Consider the following 24,191-nt stretch of genomic DNA (forward strand, 5'->3'; position numbering starts at 1 on the left):
GATTTCCCTGGTGGTGGGGCTTCCCTTGTAGCTCAGTTGGTAAAGAGTCTGCCTGCAGTGCAAGAGACCCGGGGTTGATCCCTGGGTTGGGAAGATCCCCTGGAGAAGGGAATGGCAGCCCACTCCAGTATTCTTGCCTGGAAAATCCCATGGACAGAGGAGCCTAATGGGCTACAGTCCATGGGGTCACAAGAGTCGGACACAACTTAGTAACCAAACCCAGTGGTTAAGACTCCACCTTCTAATGCAGGATGTGTGGCTTCCATCTATGGTCAGGGAATTAAGATCCCACATGCTGCAGCGTGTGGGCAAAAAATTTTTTTAATTGTTTGCTAATTCTATCATCTGTGTCATTTCTGACTGAAAAATAATTGGTTTTTAAAAAATAAATGAAAAATAAACCCAGCTAAAACAGGGAAACTTCTAAATGAAGTAAAGTTAAATGCAAATGTGAACATTTTCTTCTTGAAGAGAATCTACATCTTGAAAAATAATAATAATCCAGATGGAGTTTATAAATGAAAGAAAAAAAGGAGAGGAAGTTTACTGTTTAGTTTTTTCCTTTTTCCTTTTGGCCACGCTGTGCCGCATATGGGATCTCAGTTTCCCAACCAGGAATCAAACCCACACTCCTGCATTGGACGCATGCAGTCTTAACCAGTGGACCACCAGGGAAGTCCAAAAGAAAGATTTAAACACCAGTTAACTACTGAGTCTCACAATGAAAGAATCATGAGTAAAACTTTAGGAAGACCTTAAGAATTCACAAAATTAGAAACCAAATACATGTTCCAAAACACTAGACTTCAGCCAGAGGAATTAATATACACAGAAAAAAACAAGAAAGTGTGAAAGAAGGGCAATAAGGTATAGCAGTGATTCTCAAACAAGCACTCATCAGCATCACCTGGAAAGCCTGTGAAGCCAGGGAGTGCTAAACCCCACCCCAGGGGCTCTAATTCGGTAGATCGGGTGAGACCCGAAAATTGGCATTCTGAACAAGTTCCCAGGTGATGCAGAAGGTTGACCGCACTTTAAGAATCACTGAAGTATACTATTCCCTGACAGAAAATGTATCATAAAATTACAATTGATGAATGGATAAACCAAATGTATATCCATACAATGGAAACTATAAAAAGGAACAAAATATTGATTTGTCCTACAACATTGATGAACCTTGAAAACATTATGCTAAGTGAAAGAAGCCAGACACAAAAGGCCATGGAGTGCATGATTTCATTTATATGAAATATCTAGAACATGCAAATCCATAGAGACAGAAAGCAGATTAGTGGTTTTCAAGGACTGGGAGAAGGGGGAAATGAGGAGTGATGCTAATGGGTATGGGATTTCTTTGGGGGGGGTGATGAAATTGTTTAGGAATTAGATAGTGGTTGTAGTTGTACAACCTGGAGAATATACTGCAAACTACTGCATTTTACATTTTACAGGGATGAATTCTGGCCGTCTGCGATATGAATGCACCAAGAGGGTATTATGCTAAGTGAAATAAGTCAAACAAGATAAACACCATTGATTTCACTTATATGTAGCATCTAAAAAGCAAAGAAAAGAGCAAGCATACAAAACAGAAAGACTCATAGATACAGTTAACAACTAGTGGTTGCAAGAGGGGAAGGGGGTTAGGGGGATGGGCAAAACAGGTGAAGGGGATTCAAAGGTACAAACTTCCAGTTATAAAATAAAAAAGCTGGAAGGATGTAATGGACAGCACAGGGAGTGTAATCAATAATATAATAATATTGTAATAACTCTGTACAATGACAGATGGTAACTAAACTTCACAGTGGTGATTATTTTATTATAAAAATATAAAATCAGTATGTTGCACACCTAAAACTATATATATGTGTGTGTGAGTCTTAAACCAAGATGTATTTTACCTACTCAACTGGCGAAATAATAAAAAATAATTAAATTTAAAAATAAATAATTTTTCATAGGTTAAAGTACAGACTTCTGGGAGGGGGGTACGATCTGACAATGTACCTCTAAAACTTATCAAGTTTGAGACTCTGCAATATCATTTACATGAATTTATACTAAAGAAATAGCTAAGAATATGTCCAAACAGCTATCCTCAGGTGGTTGTCCAAGCAAACTTGTTTAAAATTTTGGAAACCAGAAAGGAGCTAAATGCTAAACAATGAAGATTATATTAAAAAATGGTCCCTCTAGCAAATGAAATACTTGTTGTTTAGTTGCTAAGTCCGTGTCTGACTCTTCGTGACTCGCCAAGCTCCTCTGTCATGGGGTTCTCCAGGCAAGAACACTGGAGAATCTCTCCAGCCTAGGGAATTGACCCTGAGTCTCCTGAAAGATGTTCATTACATATTGTCAAATGAAAAATACAAATTACAAAATAATATATACATTGTGAACCAATTTTTGTTTTAAAAGCTGTATGTGATATAAAAGATCCAGTTACAGAGGGTGTCTCTGGTGAGGAGAATAGCATGGATTTTTCTTCTTTTAAGCTATTTTTTTCCTGAAGGTACTATATAGTGCTTCTGTAATAAGGAAGCAATTACTTTTCACTTTTTAAAGGAATTGTAAAACTGAGAGGGGCACTCCCTTCTCTGAGATGATGCTCTCAGATGTATAGGAAATGGAAACCAGGAACAATGTGGAAACTCCAGAATAAAATAGGGATGGCCTTTGGAGGCTGAACTCTTTCAGCTGTATTCCTACTATAGAAATCTTTCTGCTGTATTTCTACAATATCCTTCGCCCTGCATTCCTGCAATAATATTCTGTATGCTGTTTTCCTACTGTGATAGCACCAAAGAGCTCCACTCCTGAAAACATTTGTTTAGCAATGATAGTGATACTGACAGTCGCTCAGTTGTGTCCAGCTCTTTGCAACCCCATGGACTGTAGCTTTCCAGGCTCCTCTGTCCATGGAATTCTCCAGGCAAGAATACTGGAGTGGGTAGCCATTCCCTTCTTGGGGTATCTTTGAGACCCAGGGATCGAACCCAGGTCTCCTGCATTGCAGGAAGGTTCTTTACCATTTAAGCCACTTGTTTAGCAAGCATGCAAGGAAAAGATGCTTCTTGAAGAGTACCATGCATTCTTAGAGAATTTTTTCCCCTAAATATCTTATCTCAGGTAGAATTCAGAAACCCCAAATCACTGAGCAAAGGAGATGGTAATGACATCAAATTAGAGCAGCTTAATGGGGCTTGTCTCCACTAACAAAAATAGGTAACACTCACTCAACACTTACTACTTTGACAGGCTCCATTCCAAGCACTTTCCATGTATTAACTCATTTTATTCCCACAACCCAATAGGTACTACTATTATATCCATCTTAGAATGGGAAACTGAGGCACAGAGAGGTTAAGTAACTTGCCTAAGCTCACAAGATTCTGGCTGTAGTCTGTTAGCTTTTTTAGAGTCTCTTTTAACAACAAATCAATATTTCTGGGTCCAAAAAACATCTTGCCATTATCATTTGGGAAAACTTTGTCACTTTGTCACTGGGCTATGATGACTATTTCTGAGAGAGTCAGAGTGGTCCTAGAGGCATGTCCTACAGCATCTTATATCCATTTGTTCCAAATCCTGGAGATGTGGGGTCCCTTGGATCGAAGGCCAGCACCTGTCCAAAATCCCAAGACATGGGCAAGAGTCTGAATTTTCAGTGTTTTGTTTTTTTTTCCTGAACTTTCAGGAAGTTATTATATTTGACAAATGGAACAGGGAGCATGGGAGGAGTCCTCCTGGGGTGCAGGGAATAAGGGGTGCCTTGTCTGTAGAGAATTTAAAAACAACAACAGAACTAAGTACAAGTCAATCTGCTCTTATCTCCATCGCCAACAATTCTCAACAACATCAGTGATAAAAATACCAACCTGGTGGACTGGACACTTACCACCAACCCCACCCATGAGGGTTGGTACACCACAGCTTTAATTCCTGGTTTCTCTTGCGTGTGTGTCTGATTCTTTGTGACCCCATGGACTATAGCCTGCCAGGCTCCTCCATCCATGGGTTCTCCAGGCAAGAATACTAGGGTGGGTTGCCATTCCCTTCTCCAGGGGATCTTCCCGACCCAGGGATCAAACCCAGGTTTCCTGCACTGCAGGCAGATTCTTTACTGTCTGAGCCACCAGGGAGGCCTTTACATTCTACCATTTTATTTGTGAGGCTGACTGTCCACCCCGGATACCCTCTCTCTTCACTGGGTACCCTGAATGATGGCTGAGCTGGATGAGAGGCTTTATTTGGGAGGGAGGGAGAGGGATGGCCTTAAAGTCTGTGTCTGCCTCTTCTCCCCATGAAGGTGTCTGGGAAAGAGAAGCTGGGAAGCCTGGCATGGGGTCCAACTCTGGTTTTTCCCTTGAAGGCAGATGTTGTCCCCAAACTTAGAGTCAGGCTCCTGCTGGGAAAGGGAGTGTCCTGGAGACCCAGCCCTGATATCCCAGCTTCTCTGACACGTTCTCTGTGCCCCAAGGCAGAGTTAGTCACTTCCTTCTCGTGCTCTCACAGCACCAAGTACACCCATTTTCTTGGAGTGCTGGGCACAGAGGAGCACTCTTAGATCACCCCACTCTCCAGGCAGCTTCCTGAGGGCAGCAACTTACTTGCTCATCTTTGTTCCCTTGTTCTGATGTAGCGACTGACACAGAGCAGATGCTTAAAATGTCTAGTGGGACCAAAAATGGAATCACAGCCTGTCCTCATCTTTCCCCATGAAACTTAGATGCTATGTGTCTGTGAGAAATATGGTCTAGGGTGAGGCATCATGTGTTCATTCATTTCACATATACTTGTGTATGCTTATGTCACCATCATTATGCTTAGGTATTGTTTTTCTTTATTGTCACTGATCTCAGTAATTTCATTTGTTAAAGATATTAATTTTTTCTATTATACTTAATAAACAAAAAAGAAAAATTAGTGTCTCATACATGTTTATGTATCTGTTTTTATGATAGATTTCAATTTACCCGAAGGTAATCATTAAGAATACATTAGATGGAAGTGGTTGTAAGAAATAGTTCCTGCTTAGTAAGCAAGTGTACATGGAAATTATTTGAAAGGCCAATGCATACATGGTACAGTTTTGGCTGACTAGAACCCATGTTACCTGGAAGAGACAAAGAAATTGTATTCATGAAAGGAAAACCTGATACTCTGAATATTATTTTTTTGATTGACTTCAGTCTCTTATCCACTGCAGAACTCACTAACTTAATACAAATTACATATCAAGAACAAGCTTCCAGACCTAGAGGGGTAGGATGGGGGAAGTGGAAAGGAAACACAGGGAGGATATATATATATATATATATATATATATATATATATATATGTCATATATATATAGTTATGTATATATAATTTATTGGTTTATCTTGTTGTACAGCAGAAACCAACATAACATTGCAAAGGAATTCAGTTCAGTCGCTCAGTCGTGTCCTACTCTTTGTGAGTCCATGGACTGCAGCACGCTAGGCTTCCCTGTCCATCACCAACACCCAGAGCTTGCTCAAACTCATGTCCATTGAGTTGGTGATGCCATCCAATCATCTTGTCCTCTGTCATCCCCTGCTCCTCCTGCCCTCAATCTTTCCCAGCATCAGGGTCTTTTCTGAGTCAGCTCTACACATCAGGTGGCCAAAGTATTGTAGCTTCAGCATCAGTCTTTCCAATGAATATTCAGGATTGATTCCCTTTAGGATTGACTGATTTGATCTCCTTGCAGTCTAAGGGACTCTATCCTCCCATTAAAAAGAAATTTTAATTAAAAAAGAAAAGAACCAGCTTTCGAAATATTATTTAACAAAAGGTTCAGTTCAGTTCAGTTGCTTAGTCGTGTCCAACTCTTTGTGACCCCATGAATCGCAGCACGCCAGACCTCCCTGTCCATCACCAACTCCCGGAGTTCACTCAAACTCATGTCCATCGAGTCGGTGATGCCATCCAGCCATCTCATCCTCTGTTGTCCCCTTTTCCTCCTGCCCCCAATCCCTCCCAGCATCAGGGTCTTTTCCAATGAGTCAACTCTTCGCATGAGGTGGCCACAGTACTGGAGTTTCAGGTTCAGCATCAGTCCTTCCAATGAACACCTAGGACTGATCTCCTTTAGGATGGACTGGTTGGACCTAACAAAAGGTAGAAAGTAGCAATTCATAAATGATACTGACTGGAAAAGTAGATGTTTTATACAGAAAGAAGTTGTAGAAAATTTTTTTTAATAAATTGATAAATCTTTAAAAAAATTAATTTGCAATGCTGATAGAGAAACAGCAATTTAATACAAAATGGGGAAATTTCTGGAAGGAAATTGAGACATTTCAGGTGGGGAGCAGATGCTGTTCATTCACCCTCTGATGGTGACTCTGGGACCTGCAGTAGTGGAAGAGGAAGTGGCCTTAACCCTAACCCAAGTGGCTGTCCCACCCAAGACCTACCTGGGGATAAAGACTGTGAGACCTCAGCTCGGTAAAGGAATTACTTACTAATAACGGGTGGGGATGAGCTGGAAGCAAAATGTGACAGGACTCGTTCAGCCTTGTCCAGGCCACACCCAGTTTAGTCAATGATTTCTGAACCCGAAGAACGTTAAAGGGACACAGCAGAAGTCGTACCTGGGGCTTCAGATTTTTTAATGTCCACCTTGTTCAATCCTCTATGAGGAAAAAAAACACCCTCATGTTGCAAGGATGGTCTTGAGAGGTAGTCTGTCCTGAAGACCATCCAATCTTTTCTCTGAACAGACTAGTGGCTGACCCGACATCCCTCCTCCCCCTTAAGCAGAACCGAGTAGCTTGCTTCAACAAGAGCCATGTCAGCAGTAATCACTGTGAAAAAACCTCTCTGCCGAGATGAAATTCAACTTTTGTAGGCGCCTGTGCTGCGGCAGCTTTTTTAAGGATATATTTTCTAGGCACCTTAAATGTAAAAGCATGTAAAATAAATAAGAGCCAATTAACGGTAGCATCTGGGGAGATGCCACTTAGGAGAAAGGGACTGGAATGCAGGGGAAGTCCTTGGGAAGCACGCCACTGATGGCCGCAGGAGCTTCCTGAGGCCTGGCGCTGACCTACTCTGAGAATCTTCCTGGGCCTCCCAGGTGATAGGAGCGCAGGCAGGGCTTCCAAACCAAAGTCCCTGGGTGAAATCGGGCTCACAGCTGTGTTTCATTAGACCTGAACAGTGGATTCATCTTGTAAAAGCTGAGAACCTGTAAACAGGACGTGTGCTGTCCAGTTTACACTGTCCTCGCCACTCTGAACTGTCTGACTTTGACTTGTCCACAGCCCAGCCTCTGTGGGCACCTCGCTCTGGGACCCCCAGGCCCTAGACTCTGGTTCTCAAACTTGGCTGCCTGTTAGAACAATCAATCCAAGGGAGCCTTATGAAATACCCATGTCTGGGTCGTACCCACAAAGATTCTGATTTACTTCACCTGGGGCACAGCCTGGGTAATAGTTTTAAAAGCTCCCAAGGAGATTCTTTTTTTTTTCATTTATGACCAGGAAAAACTGAAAAATTTACCAAAAAAAATTTATTAAGGTAAAATTGGTATATTACACTGTGTAAGTTCCATATGTATAACATTTTAATTTGGTATCTATAAAATCTACAAAGTGGTCACCCCTAAAATTCTACTTAGCATTCATCAACATAACCCATTTGGCACACATCCCCAGTCCCCAGCTTTCTGATAATCTCCAGATGATTCTAATGTGCCAGGGACTTTGAGAACAAATTGAGCCCTTTAAGAAGGGCTTCCCAGGTGGCACAGTGGTAAATAATCTGCCTGCCAATGCAGGAAACTCAGGTTAGATCCCTGGGTTGGGAAGATCCCCTGGAGGAGGAAATGGCAACTGATTCCAGTATTCTTGCTTGGGAATCCCATGGACAGAGGAGCCTGACAGGATACGGTCTGTGGGGTCACAGAGTCAGACACGACAGAGCACTGGACACGCACACACACATACTTTGTCATACCACTCCTGTTGCTAAATGCTCAACAAAGGTAATTAAAATATGGCCCTGATGCTTAAAGACCTCAAGGAAGACATAGACACTCTGAAATACTTGCAATAGGATATACTGGACAATAGAAGAGGGTGTAAACTGAGTGTTGTAAGAGGCTCAGAAGGAAAAATGGGGACTTCCCTGGTAGTTCAGTGGTTGAGACTGCATGCTTCCACTGCAGGGGGTGGGAGTTCAATCCCTGGTCAGGGAACCAAGGTCCCACATGCTTTGGGGCATTGCCAAAAAAAAAAAAAGGAGGGATTGGAAATACCAACAAAGGCACCACAGAACTAAAGGCATTTAGATCTGTGTCTTAAAGGATAGAGGGCTTCCCTGGTGGCTCAGAGGTTAAAGCGTCTGCCTCCAATGCAGGAGACCCAGGTTTGATCCCTGGGTTGGGAAGATCCCCTGGAGAAGGAAATGGCAACCCACTCCAGTATTCTTGCCTGGAGAATCCCGTGGACGGAGGAGCCTGGCGGGCTACAGTCCACGAGGTCGCAAAGAGTCAGACACGACTGAGTGACTTCACTCACTCACTCACTTAAAGGATAAGTATGAGTCTCCCAGACAGAGAGTGGGTTAGGGGTGGAGGTACTTGCAGAGCAAAGGCATGGAGGTGCCCCACTGCACAGCATGTTTGCAAAACTTGGCTTTGAGTCAGGAAGAGAATTTCAGATTGCCTTGAAAGTTAGTTTACCCTGCTTATCTATAAACCTAATGGTTCAGGATGGCCTTAATTATTTTTTCAGTATTTTGGCCCATCAAGGTGAATTGCAGATGACTTTTCCAGCTGCAAAGACAGAAATCACTGGTGTAATCACATTCTTCATCTGTTACCCAGCACCTTTCCCTTTTCAAATAACATTCCAGGAACTTGAACATGACCCTTATCTCTAGCACAGGGTAACCTCTTTTTCTCTCATACAGTCACGGGTACCCTGGCATTGCTAATTACCTTATGTTGGCTAATTCCAACAGAAGCGTTATTATAAAAATCACACAGAGAGAAATCGGGGAAAGGAGCACACAACATAGACACTAATACTTTGGAATATTTGCTTAAAATCACTTTGGGACAGTTAGAACCTAAGTCATTCCACTAATTAATTCAGACACACTAGTGTCTGTAATTCGTCTTAACCATGTCTTTTAAAATCCACACTTTGGGGACTTCCCTGTTGGTCCAGTGGTTAAGAATTCACCTTCCAGTGCAGGGGGTGTGGGTTTGATCCCTGATTGGGAAGCTAGATTCCCAAATGCCTCAAGGCCAAAACACCAAAATACAAAACAGAACCAATACTGTAACCAATTCATTTAAGATTTTTAAATGGTCCACATCAAAAAAGAAATGTTTAAAAAAATCCACACTTTGTCCTCTCCTCTGGACAACTTTCTTAATGCTCTTCAATTCAGAAATTATGGATTTTTAATATTCAGACTTAATGAGTTATCCAGAGGCTCATCTGATCTAATTATGGTTCCACCTTCCAAAGTGCACGCATTGTCAGAAGTAGAGCATTGTCCAAGATCAGCCAAAATGTCTGCGCATACGCTGGCATTCTCCTTTTCACGTGCGTGTATCTTAGCCCAGGGCAATGTACGCGACTTTGATATTCTTCAATATTTTCAAGCTGGAAGATCTGTGCAAGTTTAATTACAAACTTAGGGGCCTCTTGCAGCTCAGCCCTTCATTATCATTAATGAACACTTCGTCTGTACTAAAAAGACAGCTCTAATTGGGTTTATTTCTTTCAGTAGAAATACAAATATCCCTCAGAAGTTTACTTTGCCAATCTAGTTTGTGAAGTGAACCTTCGAATCCATGCAAACCAGAGGACCCGCTGAGAATAAATAAATTTCACGATATTAGCTGGGCAGGGGAAGCCACAATGAAAATCCACTGCATCACAACATATACTTGGTTCATTAATCAGTAAGTAGAACCTGGCCTTAATTATTCATGATAATAGCCCTTAATATACTAGTTCACGGCAGTGTATTCTGTATCAGTAATGGAAGTCTCCAGTCTTCAAGAACTTATTACAACTCTCTGCTATTAAATCTTCACTGGAAGGTGGGGGTACGAGCCTGACCGGGGTTTTCATGGGAATGTCATGTTCGAAGCATAATAATCAGGCTTTACTGTTCAGGGGAGACTTTCATCCTAGGGATCTCAAAGCGCTTTATGAGCCTTCATTAGTGCCAGGAATGCCCTGAAGGCATCAGGGTTTTACTATCTTCCTTTTATAGGTAAAGAAACAAGACATGGGCTGGTGAAGTGACTTGCCCAAGGTCACAGAACAAATGGGACATCTTGGAGAACACAGGCAGGTTTAGGCAGTGACTGTTTCTCTTCAGCCTTGCAAGAAATCACTTGTGTGTCTTTTGAGCTGGAGGGTCATGGCCATGACTTTCAGTGTTGGGGTGGCCCCCATCCACTCCAGCACACGCAAGGCACATAAGAGGACTTCAGTGCCTGCTGAAGGGAGGAATAAACGGTAGTTGCACTGGTGCTTTCAATTCAAAAATTCCTCATTAGCTACTCCAACTCTTTAATTTACAATTTCTCTCCCACTTTGTATAGCATATGGAAGAGTCCTGTAAAGTATGCTAAATATGCTGCTATCGTTTTCCCAGTTGCACTAAGAAGAATTGTTTGCAGGTTTTTGTCCTTTAGGAAGAGAGAGATTTCCATCTTCCATATTAAAAGATTTTAATAAAAGGTCTTTTGCTCAAGTTAGCTTCTGCTGTTATATGGGAGAGTTCTAGATAATTAAGTGGTAAGTTCTTCTTATAAATCCAGCTATTTTTTTCCCCTAAACCCTCAAGCTTCGAAAACCAAGAGAGAGCTTTTAAAATATTATTTTTTATTGCGAATGACATCTATAATACAGGTCCCACTTTGAGGTTGGTGGGGGGATCTTTTTTGTTTGTTTTGCTTTAAATGTGTGTATTTGATCCCAGCCCGGATTTACATTTCAAGCATTTTAAAAGTGTGTGCACTCCCAGTCGTGTGGAATGCCAGGACACCGAGTTCATTCAGCAAGAAGTGAGCTTTCAGCTCTGTCCTTTGTGACGGATTGCAGAGCGTCTCTACCTTAAGGCAGGCGGGTCACCAGGCCGCTGCTGTGACCCCCCCTAACCTGTACCAGGCTGCCGGCAAGCACTCCCTGTCAGCTCTGTTTACTCTGGCAAGACTGATGGCGTCCAGGTGGACTTCTCAACCCCCGCGCCTCCCTGCTCTCCGCCCCCACTTCTTCACTCAGGCCCACGGAGATGGCTGCCTTTGCCAATGCGATCGCTAGGTAAGGAGCTGCTGTGCAAAACTGCAGCCCGTGAAAGTGTCTTTTCTCCTGAGTTAAACCAGGGCCTCCACCTGATTCCTCCACCCTCCCCACCACCAGAGTCCCAGCCCCGAACCACATGTCCTCTGGGTTTTAGGGAAATGTGCCTTGTGCTTGTTACAGCCTCTCCATCTCCCTGGATAAAGCCACTCGCCTGGGAGGGCTGGGCGGTGAGGCAGATAATCCTGTTAGGCATCTGGAGGGCCTGGCCAGGGGATGTTCAGCTCAAGAATGTCAGGATGAGATGGAATGGTGCTGGAGGTGGGCTCCCGGCCCGGGGCTGAGGGTAAACAGGCTTCTTCCCTGCTGGACGTCAGCCTCGGGCTGGCCAGCTCCCACTGGCCGCTGATAAGTTGCTGACCCTAAGGACTCATTGCCATGATGGCTGTTATGTACCGACAACTGTTGTTTTAGCCCCTTAGATGTGGCACTAAACACTAGGGACTCATGATGAGTAAGACTCCATCCCCAGGTAATGTGTGCAGAGGTGGGGGGAGGGAGGGGGGAGGTTAAAGGTCAAGAAAGCAAACATGTGACAGAATCCAGAAAGAGAATGATCCCCAAGGAGTGGAAGGAATTGAGAGGGTGCTTGCAGGAACAAAAAGCACCAGGACATAGAGGGGGAAAGGCAGGACGTCCTGATGGGAGAAATGACCTAAGACAAGGTGCTGAGGCAGGAACTAATAAGCCGCATTCGGGGAACAATAACCAAGGACTATGGGAATGCAAGAGTTCACCCAGGGGAGTGAGAGGAGAGGAGAGAGGATGGCTGGAGAGCCAGGGCTGGGCCAGGTGGAGAGGGCCAGGAGTGCCAGGTGGAGGGTTATTAAGGAGGCAGAAAGAAAAAAGTTCTGGAAGGATTACCCAGGAAGGTGGGAGGGTGACATGATCCAGGTGGTATCCTAGAAAAATTAATCTGGCACCAGCGTGTACATGGAAATAAACTGAAAGCAAGAAGCCGGTTGACTATAGTAAACACATGCACCATTCGATAAGGGCTGGGAGATGGCTACTTAATCTATTGTAGGAGTCTAGAGCCTTCTCCAGGCCCTACCCTCTACACCTTTCCATGGCTGACTTCATTCACCCCTTAGGTCTTGGCTTAAATACCACTTCCTCCAGGGAGACCTCCCTGACCAACTCCCTATTAGGCAGGGTCCCTCTGCCGTATGTTCCCACAGAAGCCCATTTGCTTTGTCATAATTACTTCACTGTGATGTGTGTGTGTATGTGTTAAAAATATACATGTAACATAAAATTTACCATCTTAACCATTTCTAAGTATACAGTACAGTTGTTGTTGCTCTTCAGTTTCCAAGTCGTGTCCAACTCTTTGCGACCCCATGGACTGTAGCCCGGCAGGCTCCTCTGTCCTTGGGATTTCCCAGGCAAGAATACTGGAGTGTGTTGCCATTTCCTTCTCCAGGGGATCTTCCCAACCCAGGGTTAAACCTGCATCTCCTGCACTGGCAGACAGATTCTTTACCACTGAGCCACCAGGGAAGTCCATACAGTACAGTAGTGTTACATATATTCACGTTTTTGTGCAACTGTCACCATGATCCATCACCAGAACTCTTCTATTTTGCAAAGCAGGAACTCTGCACCCATGAAACAGTATCCCATTTCCTTCTCCCCTGGCAACCAACATCCTGCTTTTTGTTTCTAGGGATCTGACCATTCTCAGGTACCTCATATAACAAGTGGAATTGTACAGTATTTGTCTTTTTGTAACTGGCTATTTTATTTAGCATAACATCCTCAAGGTTCATCCATCTGGTAGCCTGTAACAGGATTTCCATCATTTTTAAGGTGAAATATACTCCGTTGTATACATACCACAATTTGTTTATCTAGTCATCTACTGATTCACATTTGCAAACTTTTTAAAAAAAATACAATGAATCTGATAGAATAGACTGCTGCTTCTGCTGCTGTTGCTATGTTGCTTCAGTCATGTCCAACTCTGTGCAACCCCATAGATGGCAGCCCACCAGGCTCCGCCGTCCCTGGGATTCTCCAGGCAAGAACACTGGAGTGGGTTGCCATTTCCTTCTCCAATGCATGAAAATGAAAAGTGAAAGTGAAGTTGCTCAGTCGTGTCCGACTCTTAGTGATCCCATGGACTGAAGCCTACCAGGCTCCTCCATCCATGGGATTTTCCAGGCAAGAGTACTGGAGTGGGGTGCCATTGCTTTCTCCGGACAGAATAGACTAGAACAGAATAAAAGTAGCAGAGTGTACTCTTGTAACAGGGATAAGTATTGAGACAGAGAGTCCCTTATCAGAACTCCAATATAGGGTCTTCCCTGGTGGTACAGTGGCGAAGATTCCATGCTTACAATGCAGGGGGCCCAGGTTCAATCCCTAGTCAGGGAATTGGATTCCACATGCTGCAACTAAGACCGGGTGCAACCAAATAAATCGTTTTTAAAAAATAACTCCAGTATGAGATTAACAACATAGGAAATAAAATTTATATCATGTGGCCAGAAGTTAGTAACATGAAACAAATCCCTTCTCTATCTTGTACATAGTACGAAACCTGTATGCAGGTCAAGAAGCAACAGTTAGAATCAGACATGGAACCACGGACTGGTTCAAAATTGGGAAAGGAGTATGTCAAGGCTCTATATTGTCACCCCTGCTTATTTAACTTCTATGCAGAGTATATCATGTGAAATGCCAGGCTGCATGAAGCACAGGCTGGAATCACGATTGCAGGGAGAAATATCAATAACCTCAGATAGGCAGATGACACCACCCTTATGGCAGAAAGCAAAGAGGAATTAAAGAGCCTCTTGATGAAGGTGAAAGAGGAGAGTAAAAAATCTGGCTTAAAACTCAACAATCAAAAAACGAAGATCATGGCATCTGGTCCCATCACTTCACAGCAAATAGAAGGGGAAACAATGGAAATGGTGAGACTATTTTGGGGGGCTCCAAAATCAGTGCAGATGGTGACTGCAGCCATGAAATTAAAAGATGTTTGCTCCTTGGAAGAAAAGCTATGACAAACCTAGATAGCATATTAAAAAGCAAAGGCATTACTTTGGCAACAGAGGTTCATACAGTCAAAGCTATGGTTATTCCAGTAGTCATGTATGGATGTGAGAACTGAACAGTAAAAATGGCTAAGCACTAAAGAACTGATGCCTTCAAACCATGGTGCTGGAGAAGACACTTGAGAGTCCCTTGGACTGCAAGGAGATTGAACCAGTCAATTCTAAAGGAAATCAACCCTGAATATACATTGGAACGACTGATGCTGAAGTTGAAGCTCCAATACTTTGGCCACATGATGCAAAGAGCTGACTTATTTGAAAAGACCCTGATGCTGGGAAAGATTGAAGGCGGAAGGAGAAGGGGACACAGAGGATGAGATGGTTGGATGGAATCACCAACTCAAAGGACATGAATTTGAGCAAACTCCAGGAAATACAGAAGGACAGGGAAGCCTAGTGTGCTGTAGTCTGTGGGGTCACAAAGAATCAGACACGACTGAGTGACTGAACAATAACATTGAGCGAGTGTTAAGGTGGGTGCTGCTTACTTTAGGTACTCACCCTTCTCACCTTAAACCACCAAAATGAGTTCATGATGGGTGATGAAGTACCAGTTCTCTTGGCCACATTTCCTCAGGCATTCTCTACTCTGTGGCATTACCCGTCCAGAACATGCACAGGCTGGGTGAATAGGACTGGTCCTTCCAGCTGCGTGATCCTAGAGGCTCCCACAACCGGAATGTTGTCACCTGCTTACTGGCCACAGAAGTATGGATTCAGTTCCTAATAGGAGTTCAAGAGCCCTTTCTCTCCCAACGCCCTTCAGTTCATTGCTCCCAGCAATTCATATTAAACCCTAGACAGCAGTCCTTCCTTTAGAGTAGGTCAATAGTGGTTTAAGACAGCTGTTTAAAAGTTTATATGATACCTTGAGATCTTAATTATGTTGAATTGGTTCCTGGTGCTTTTCAGGTCTGTCCTTCTACTTTTCTGTAAATTTATCCTGTTAATTTTTGAGAGTTTGATATTTAAACTCCAATCAAAAAAATCTTGATTTATCTACTGAAAAAATAATTGGAGTATATAATAGAACTGCATGTAACTTTGTTCTGTATTTTTCAAGCCTCCTGTAAAGTGTTATCTCTCTCTCTCTCTCTCTCTCTCTCTCTCTCTCGCTCTCACTCTCGCTCTCTCTCTCTCTCTCTCTCTCTCTCTCTCTCTCACACACACACACACACACACACACACACCCTGGGGCCAAGGAAGCAAAGAAGAGAGGTAGAGAGGTTGCAAGTATTCTTTGGTGACATGAGATAGAAGGAAGAGGATGTGAGTAACTTAACACCTCAAATCCTTTCCCTAGCCATTGGGACATCACCCTCCCATCCTTCAAGTTGCCACTTTGTTCTGGCCATTACACAAATGTTTGGTGGACACAGTTAGCATGACATAAGCGTGCACTGAGGTCTAGAGCCTCGTGGGTGCAGGAGTGGCCTCTGCTGACCTGTGTTGAGTGTGCTTGATTGCCCCCAGGCTCGGGGACTGCACTGGGCCAGGAGCAAAGTCATCAATAAACATCTCTGCCTGAGAGAACCAACCAAATGCATATAAACAAGAACTGTGAGCTGGAAATAACTTACAATGGTAGTTGAATAGAATGATCACATCCCTTGACATATACCCACAGTTCAAAGATTCATAAGGCATTTCAGTTTAGGTAGAAGCTGTGGTTGGGAGAATAATGTATAATCAGCTTATGCAACCTTTCAATACAGATAAAAGAAATTCAAAATTAAAGAATCACATCTAACACTTCCTTTTCGTAACTGAACTTTAAAATTGTCCTTGGAAATCAGAACACCTATTGAAATGTAGAGACACTGAAGATATGAAATTGATATTGAACTTCTAATATACATTATACATTTGGAATCAGGGCTTAGTCAAAATTAAGTTCACACTTTAAGCCTCTCTCTAACCAAAAGACAGTGAAAGATAAAATGTACACAAAACAGAACACTAAAAATGTATAATGATGCTCAAATAGAAAATAAGTATTTCCATGGGCTACATATTTATCAGAAATACAAGCTTGCAAGCAGTGGTACTTTTGATGAGTTTGAAAGTACCCCATGATGGGGCTTTCCTGGTGGCTCAGTGGTAAAGAATCCACCTGCCAATGCAAAAGACATGGGTTTGATCCCTGGTCCAAGAAGATCCCTCATGCCGTGAAACAACTAAGTCCATGCACCACAACTATTGAGCCTGTGCTCTGGGGCCCAGAAGTCGCAACGACTGAAGCCCAAGTGCCGTAGAGCTTATGCTCTGCAACGAGAGAAGCCACAGCAATGAGAAGCCAGTGTACCAAGACTAGAGAGCAGCCCCTGTTAACTGCAACTAGAGAAAGCCTGCACAGCAACGAGGACCCAGCACAACCAAATATAAAATTATTTTTAAAAATAATAAAAAAGTACCCCATGGGAAATGGGGAACCAAAGCCAGGATCACTGCAGAACCACACAGATCCAAACACTGAGTATTGACATGGCTTTTCTCAGGTCCTGGATGCTACGTAGAGTTTCTCTCATCTCCTTAAGAATGTGGCTACTTTAAGAACCACAGGTCCAGGTGATAGCCTTAGTCTGTTTTTTACAGGCTTCTTTAATGAGTGAGGGAGTCCCACCTTAATCTCAATTTTACACCAAGATACTATATCTGGTCCCCACTCTTAAATCAACAATGAGAGGTCGCTTTAGTTGTGTCCAACTCTTTGTGACTCCATGGACTGTAGCCCACCAGGCTCCTCTCTCCATGGGATTCTCCAGACAAGAATACTGGAGTGGGTTGCCATGCCCTTCTCCAGGGGATCTTTCAGACCCAGGGATCAAACCTGCATTTCTTATGTCTCCTGCATTAACAGATGCGTTCTTTACCACTAGAACCACTTGGGAAGCCCAAATAAACAAGGAGTAGATGAATTCAATCCAGATCAAATGACAATTAAAAAGCTACCTGAAAATGATTTTAAGATGACTGTTTCAGGATCTTCAAAGAGGTAAATGAATGAGTAACATGCATAAAAGAATAAAAAAATAAAGAATAAAAAATTATGAAACAAAATAAGTAGAAATGAAACAAGAACAGGGGAATATGAAAAACAACTTATAATAAATCTTAAAATTGAAAAATGTATTTATTAATATAAAATATATTCTTCTATATTGAACATAAAAAGAAAAGTATAATATTGAGAGATAATACAGGAAATTTACTCAAAGCAAGCATATAAAGATAAACAACAAAGATAGGTGGCTTCCCAGTGGTCCAGTGGCTAAGACCCCGCATTCCTAATGCCAGGGACCTGGGTTTGATCCCTGGTCAGGGAACCAGATCCCACATGCCACAACTAAAGATCCTGCATGCCACAATGAAGATCAAAGATCCTGTGTGCTGCAGCTATGACCTGGCATAGCCAAATCAATGAATAAATAATAGATGAACTATGGATGGAGGTTCGTTACATCGTACAGGAGACAGGATCAAGACCACCCCCAAGAAAAAGAAATGCAAAAAAGCAAAATGGCTGTCTGAGGAGGCATTACAAATAGCTGTGAAAAGAAGAGAAGCGAAAAGCAAAGGAGAAAAGGAAAGATACACCCATTTGAATGCAGAGTTCCAAAGAATAGCAAGGAGAGATAAGAAAGCCTTCTTCAATGATCAATGCAAAGAAACAGAGGAAAACAATAGAATGGGAAAGACTAGAGATCTCTTCAAGAAAATTAGAGACACCAAGGGAACATTTCATGCAAAGATGGGCACAATAAAGGACATAAATGATGTGGACCTAACAGAAGCAGAAGATATTAAGAAGAGGTGGCAAGAATACACAGAAGAACTGTACAAGAAAAGATCTTCACGACCCAGATAATCACAATGATGTGATCACTGATCTAGAGCCAGACATCCTAGAATGTGAAGTCAAGTGGGCCTTAGGAAGCATCACTACAAACAAAGCTAGTGGAGGTGATGGAATTCAAGTTGAGCTATTTCAAATCCTGAAAGATGCTGCTGTGAAAGTGCTGCACTCAATATGCCAGCAAATTTGGAAAACTCAGCAGTGGCCACAGGACTGGAAAAGGTCAGGTTTCATTCCAATCCCAAAGAAAGGCAATGCTAAAGAATGTTCAAACTACCGCACAATTGCACTCATCTCACATGCCAGTAAAGTAATGCTCAAAATTCTCCAAGCTAGGCTTCAGCAATACGTGAACCATGAACTTCTAGATGTTCAAGCTGGATTTAGAAAAGGCAGAGGAACCAGAGATCAAACTGCCAACATCTGCTGGATCATCGAAAAAGCAAGAGAGTTCCAGAAAAACATCTATTTCTGCCTTATTGACTATGCCAAAGCCTTTGACTGTGTGAATCACAATAAACTGTGGAAAATTCTGAAAGAGACGGGAATACCAGACCACCTGACCTGCCTCTTGAGAAACCTGTATGCAGATCAGAAAGCAACAGTTAGAATTGGACATGGAACAACAGACTGGTTCCAAATAGGAAAAGGAGTACGTCAAGGCTGTATATTGTCACCCTGCTTATTTAACTTATATGCAGAGTACATCATGAGAAACGTTGGACTGGAAGAAACACAAGCTGGAATCAAGATTGCTGGGAGAAATATCAGTAACCTCAGATATGCAGATGATACCACCCTTATGGCAGAAAGTGAAGAGGAACTAAAAAGCCTCTTGAGGAAAGTGAAAGTGGAGAGTGAAAAAGTTGGCTTAAAGTTCAACATTCAGAAAACAAAGATCATGGCATCCGGTCACATCACTTCATGGGAAATAGATAGGGAAACAGTGGAAACAGTGTCAGACTTTATTTTTCTGGGCTCCAAAATCACTGCAGATGGTGACTGCAGCCATGAAATTAAAAGACGCTTACTCCTTGGAAGGAAAGTTATGACCAACCTAGATAGCATATTCAAAAGCAGAGACATTACTTTGCCAACAAAGGTCATCTAGTCAAGGCTATGGTTTTTCCTGTGGTCATGTACGGATGTGAGTTGGACTGTGAAGAAGGCTGAGTGCCAAAGAATTGATGCTTTTGAACTGTGGTGTTGGAGAAGACTCTTGAGAGTCCCTTGGACTGCAAGATCGAACCAGTCCATTCTGAAGGAGATCAGCCCTGGGATTTCTTTGGAAGGAATGATGCTAAAGCTGAAACTCCAGTTCTTTGGCCACCTCATGTGAAGAGTTGACTCATTGGAAAAGACTCTGATGCTGGGAGGGATTGGGGGCAGGAGGAGAAGGGGACGACAGAGGATGAGATGGCTGGATGACATCACTGACTCTATGGACGTGAGTCTGGGTGAACTCCGGGAGTTAGTGATGGACAGGGAGGCCTGGCGTGCTGCGATTCATGGGGTCGCAAAGAGTCGGACACGACTGAGCAACTGAACTGAACTGAACTGAACATATATTTAATAGGATTCTGGATTAAGAGAACAAAGAAAATGAAGACAGCAATAGTTGAAGATATACTAACTGAGAATTTTTCCTCTTATAGAAATACACATCAAATATTGAGCAGGATAACTCAAATCATGCCTTGGCAAATCTTCATGAAACTGAAAAAAATCAAGGATAGGAAGAAAAAAATTAAACCTATGTAAGCGGCAAGATAGATTTCCTGCTACAGAATGATGTTAGATCAACAGTGAGCCACACATCAACAATATCAGAAGCCAGAAGACTTCTGATGGAATTAAAAAAAAAAAAAGAATCAGTTCAGAATTCTTCACACAGCTAAATGACCATTTATGAGTCAGAGCAAAATAAAGTCTTTCAGATTTACAGTCTAAGAGCATGTGCCATTCACAATGCTCACTGAAAAGACTACCAAAGGGCTTACTTCAGTAAGAAGAAAAGTGAACCCAAAGGTATGGACGGTGGTATGAACAAAATCAACCAAAACAGAGGAAAAAATGAATTGGCAGATCAACTGCTGGCTGTAACTTTGGGCCAGAAGTTACCTGAGATGTATAAGATAAAGAGGAAATGTTGAAACATGAGCCAAAATAAAGAAATAATTCACCACCATTCATAAGAAAGAACTTGGTCTGCTCTAGATTCTCTTTGTTCAGCCATTCAGCAAAGGAGGAACGAGTGACCTGTATTTAATGATTGATTTACACACAAGTCTTATTCCAAGAAAGATTTAGGTTAGCTAACCTACAGCTATTCCTGGTCTATCCTTCATTTTCAGATCCAGGAACTTCCTAAGGGAGTCATTGGCAGCCTTTTGATTGAACCTTTGGCACTAGTCCCAGGGAGGGCTCTCCATGTTAAAATGAATCACGGGATGCGGTATTTTTTAAGCAATCCAGTTCCTCAAGTCTTTTAGACAAGCACAGCAAAGACTTTTTAGAAAAACTCAAAGGAAAATGGAACATGGGACTTGTAAAAAAATTCTACAGCACTAAAGAATATGTAAGACCCCAAGGGAAAATCTTCCTCAAGTAGGTAAACTTGAAGATAAAGCTGCTTAATATTTCCAATAACATAAAAGAATTTATTACGTCCATCAATGAACAATGTCAGAATAAAAAGAATGCAACAGAAGTATACTCATAACAGCAGAAATTGGGTCTTCATTTAAAGTAATAAAAGCAGAATGAAAAATACAGAGAATCTACTCATTCATCAAGAATGATACACCAAACACAGAATAAATCAATACAAAATATTTTATACGAAACAAAAGAAGACAACAGATATTAAAAACAGGACACAGACCTGACAGCCAAATTGTGAATAAAACATTCCTGACAAAGAAGGAACAGCTGGTAAAGAATTAATTATCAAAGCTCTCAGAATTTGGAGGGAAAAAAACTTGACACTGGAAATCAAGAGGACACACCAGAGGTGGGTCCAGTGGCCCAGTGGCTAAGACTCCACTCTCCCAATGCAGGGGGCCCAAGTTCAATCCCTGGTCAGGGAACTAGATCTCATGTGCCACAACCAAGAATTTGCATGCTGCAACTATTAATAAAAATCCCACTTGCCACAACTAAAGGATCCAATGTGCCAGAACTAAGACCTGGTGCAGCGAAATAAATAAATATAAAAAAGAGCGAAAGGAGAAACATTATACAGTCCACTATTATGTAGATGTGACACCCAAGGATTTCATTCCTAGCCACAAGTTTTCATAAAAAAGAAAAGAAAAAACATTCTGAGATTTGCAGAGACTCAAAAACATTAGTAAGCTCAGTGCTGTTTAAGCAGAGATTCTTCAAGAGTATTCAAATCACTGTGGTCCAAATTAGTAAATGCAACTATTAATTGTAAGTGACGACGTCAGAGACTCAAAAACATTAGTAAGCTCAGTGCTGTTTAAGCAGAGATTCTTCAAGAGTATTAAAATCACTGTGGTCCAAATTAGTAAAAGAACTATTAATCGTAAGTGAACTCGTTCAGTCGTGTCCGACTCTTTGCAACCCCATGGACTGTAGCCTACCAGGCTCCTCTGTCCATGGGATTTTCCAGGCAATAGTACTGGAGTGAATTGCCATTTCCTTCTCCAGGGGATCTTCCTGACCCAGAGATCATTAATCGTAAAGCTATAATTTAAAAATAAACAGGGGTCATTATTGAAATTGGAGATAAGTATTAAAATCTGCATCAGGTTTTTACAAGTTATAGGAAAAGAATATTACTGATGTCTATATAACTGATACAGGGACACCCCTGGTGGCCCAGTAGTTAAGAATCTGCCTTGCAACACAGGGGACACGAGTTCAATACTTGGTCAGGGAACTAAGATCCCACATGCCTCAGAGCAACTAAGCCTGAGCGCTGTATCTAGTGAGCCCAAGGGCCACAACAAGAGAATCCTCATGCTGAAATGAAAGTTCCCGCAAGACACAACCAAGATCCCACGTGCCACAACTAAGACCTGACAAAGCCAACTTAAAAATAATAATATGTCAATGTATGGCAAAACCCACCACAATATTGTAAAGTAATTAGCCTCCAATTAAAACAAAATAATAATAATAACTGATAGAGATATTGGAACAAAAGAAAGAAAAACACTTTGAAAGATTAAAAAGAGAAAGTTTTATATTGTGGGAGACAGTTTCTAAGGGGTTTCCCACAGAGCCCTTCCTCCCAGTATTCAGGTCCTGGTGAAATTTCCTACCCAGTGTGAACTGGACCTAGAGACACTCCTCTGGCAAAGGGCAGCAGAAGGAATGGGATATCACTTCCGAGATGAGGTTACAGAACAACTCTGGCTTCCACCTAGTTCCCCATTTCTTGTTCTAGCCTGCTTTCTCTGAAGGAAGTACTGCCATGTTGTTGTAAGCTGCTCTATAGATATGACGAGAAACTGATAACTCTGGCAAACAACCAGCCAGGCCTGGCGCCTGCCAAGAGTCACATGAGTGAGCTTGGAACTAGATCTTTTGAGGGTGCCAACAGCCCCATGGGTGAGTGAGAGATAAATGCTGCCCCAGATAAACCTTGGGATGACTGCAACCCCAGCCAACACCTTGACTCAATCTTACTATAGACCCTGGGCCATAGGTCTTAGCTAAGCCACATTCTACAAGATAATAAATGTCTGTTCTTTTAAGTCACTACATTTTGGGACAATTTGTTACACAGCAATATATAAGTATCATACCTATTGTCTGATTATATTTTAGAAGAATGGGAAGAGGAAGAGAAAGAAGAGGAAAGCGCAGAAGAGCATATTTCTTCTTACCAAAGGGAGTCAAGAAATACCAGCTTTGATTCAGTACAGAACAAAAAAAATGTATAAAATGTTTAAAGAAAATTATTACTAGGTTTAACAATATGGTTGTTGGCTTCCAAATAGTCAAAGTTAAAAGAACATACTTTGTGTGTTGAAATAGCATGAAAAATAGCAAAGAAATACTGAGTGAGAAAGTATGTAATGAAATCCCTTAAGTCAGAGCAAGTATAGCAATTAGACCAGGAACCATTTTAGAAAACAAGGAATCTCACGTTGGGTTAAAAAAGAAAACTCAAAAATATTTATTTACTTAGTAAAGAAATATATTTATTGAGCCCCAACCGGGATACCTGATGAATAAGCCTGACTCAGTCTGACATTAAATACAAACAAGCAATTATGACACAGGATAGTAAGTGCAATGGTGAAGGAAAATAGCACATAAGAAAAGTTGGTTGATGTAACTTTTTCTCCCTTAGTATTTTTAACCCCTTTTATTTTAGGCTATCCACAAATCAGCACCACTTTCCAAACAGCCTTCCAAGATTCCCAAGACATAGCCCTAAGATATACACAAACAAACACAAATTATATTTGCTATAGTCTCTGATCAAAGTGTAGTAAAGTAATAAAGCATACAGTTTAAGAACAAAACAGAAGGCATTAATGAACTGGAAAGCTTTAAATAACACCTGGCTCAATGAAAAATACTGATAATATAGTAAGAGATGATCCAGAAAAATAACTGGATATATTACATAAGAAAATATAGCAAATGTGGCTAATGATACATTCAGAGTTGAAATCATAGCACAAAAATTTTTTGAAAAGAATTTAGCATTCAACTTAAAGTTCTAGATATAGAGCACTAAAGAAATCCTAAGAAAAATTAGATTAGGAAAATAATGAAGATAAAAGAAACTGATGAAGGAACAAATTAAAAATAGACAATACAGTGAAAAATCTGATTAAGAGGAAAAAAAGAAAGAATTAGAATTGAGAAAATTCACATAATAATAACTATAATATTTTTATTATATAATGCATACAATTA

At 41.7% G+C, this 24,191-nt stretch overlaps 2 long non-coding RNA genes and 1 other non-coding gene across 4 annotated transcripts in view; 1 reads left to right on the top strand and 2 right to left on the bottom strand.

The window, feature by feature from the left end:
- LOC132343347 (uncharacterized) overlaps positions 1–24,191 on the bottom strand; it is a 79,975-nt gene that overhangs the window by 40,485 nt on the left and 15,299 nt on the right. The gene's annotated exons all lie outside the window — the stretch shown is intronic.
- Positions 5,373–23,859, bottom strand: LOC132343346 (uncharacterized). Of its 2 annotated transcripts, none has more exons than XR_009492122.1 (3): positions 16,012–23,859; positions 14,933–15,374; positions 5,373–6,140 (listed from the first exon to the last, which is right to left on the bottom strand). It is a non-coding gene; the product is annotated as an uncharacterized lncRNA (long non-coding RNA). The 2 variants fall into 2 exon arrangements; XR_009492123.1 differs by having other exon boundaries at positions 14,933–15,127; positions 15,300–23,859.
- TRNAW-CCA (transfer RNA tryptophan (anticodon CCA)) lies at positions 8,353–8,424 on the top strand. The gene has a single exon. It is a non-coding gene; the product is annotated as a tRNA-Trp (tRNA).

This window comes from Bos taurus, chromosome 21, assembly GCF_002263795.3.
Source record: "Bos taurus isolate L1 Dominette 01449 registration number 42190680 breed Hereford chromosome 21, ARS-UCD2.0, whole genome shotgun sequence".
NCBI classification, from domain to species: Eukaryota; Metazoa; Chordata; class Mammalia; order Artiodactyla; family Bovidae; genus Bos; species Bos taurus.